The sequence below is a fragment of the Palaemon carinicauda genome, chromosome 10, assembly GCF_036898095.1.
Source record: "Palaemon carinicauda isolate YSFRI2023 chromosome 10, ASM3689809v2, whole genome shotgun sequence".
NCBI lineage: Eukaryota > Metazoa > Arthropoda > Malacostraca > Decapoda > Palaemonidae > Palaemon > Palaemon carinicauda.
In genome coordinates this window covers 149,377,516-149,379,411 of record NC_090734.1, presented here as the reverse complement: position 1 = coordinate 149,379,411, position 1,896 = coordinate 149,377,516, and positions in this window count along the sequence as shown.

Below are 1,896 nucleotides of genomic sequence, written 5' to 3'. Positions count from 1 at the left end.
CGAATAATATGAGATACAGTATACTATCTTATTTTCAGCAATAGTCAAAATAATTCAAAATATATTTTGCCAACAATTCATAACCGATTTTGTATTGGTTTTTCCCTAAAGTAGAAAGTCTTTTCATGAGGTCAGATTTGGAGGAAAAAATTGGTATATATTTTATGTTCTTTTTTTCTAGAATATTCTCTTTGACAAAATCAACATACCCTTAATGATTTTGTATTTGGTTTTTATTTCTATTGTCTAAAGTTTTTTTTTTTTTTTTTCGTTGAAAAAAAAACGCCAAAGTAATTTAACTCGAGATGTTTTCATTTAACATTGTTTTTCCCGAAAAGAATGACAGAAAGAAATTATTTTGAAAATCCCCATATTATTCACTTTGATTTTCTTAAAAGGAAAATCTCACTATTCCAATGTATTTTATTATTGGGGTCCTTTAGTTTTTCTTAAATTACTAAGCACCATTCAATTCAATTTTATTTTGTTCGTGGTTCGTTTAACATTTTGATAGGAAGTCAAAATTCCATTATCCGCTATGTTTTCATCGGGAAATTTTTTCCAGAATTTCGAGTTTTAAGTTACAGCAGAGAGAGAGAGAGAGAGAGAGAGAGAGAGAGAGAGAGAGAGAGAGAGAGAGAGAGAGAGAGAAGGGCGTTTTTATATTTTTAGCAAAATTTCATCGTAAAAATTGTTTCAGGTTAACTCGTTATTTACCATTTAAGTTATACCAGAGAGAGAGAGAGAGAGAGAGAGAGAGAGAGAGAGAGAGAGAGAGAGAAGTGTGTTGTTATATCTTGTTATATCGTGTGTGTGTTTGTATATTAAGTATATTGAATATATGTGTAAGCTATGTATTCTTTTCTTTTTGGATGAGAGAGAGAGAGAGAGAGAGAGAGAGAGAGAGAGAGAGAGAGAGAGAGAGAGAGAGAGAGAGAGAGAGAGAGAGAGAGAAAGAGAAAGAGAGAGAGAGAGAGAGGTGGTCGTTTTTCAGATTGACATGTTTTTTATTATAACTTTAATCATTTCCTGCTTTGAGAGAGAGAGAGAAGAGAGAGAGAGAGAGAGAGAGAGAGAGAGAGAGAGAGAGAGAGAGAGAGAGAGAGAGGTGGTTGTTTTTCAGATTGACATTTTATTTATCATAACGTTAGTAATTTCCTGCTTTTAGAGAGAGAGAGAGAGAGAGAGAGAGAGAGAGAGAGAGAGAGAGAGAGAGAGAGAGAGAGGTGGTGGTTTTTATATCTTGAGGAAAATTTCATGATAAATTTTTTTTTTTTCAGATTGACACGTTATTTATCATAACGTTATTCATTTCCTGCTTGTCATTTAATGATTGGTTTTGCAAGGAAGTGAGGTTGAAATTCGTTAATATCTTCTCATCCGGAATACTTGACGGGTCATCATGGCATTGAAAAGGGTTATTAACATGTAATCCTTTTTGATGGTTTTTACGGTATGAATTTTATATAGCAAAAACTTTTTTTATAAGGAAAAATTGGAATTAAATTGACAAAGAGCCATCTGACATCAGACCTTTCCTTCGACGTTTTTTCAAAAGTAAAAAGAAGATTAGTATGTTTTTATCAAGAAAATATTAATTAACTTTGAAAAAATAATCATTTAAGTTTCCTTATGGAAAATATTAGATCAGGTTTTTTCAAGAAAATTTAATCCTTTATGTTTCCATCAGGAAAAAATTAAATCTCCAGTTTTTCAAAAAAAAAAAAAAATATTAATAAATTTTATATTTACATCGGGAAAACATTAAATTGTTATTTTTTAAAATAATGATTCATGTTTCTATCAGAAAAATATTAAATCACTTTTAAAAAAAATAATTAATCGTTTACGTGTTTTCATCGAGAAAATATTAATTCTGTGTTAAGAAAATTTAAT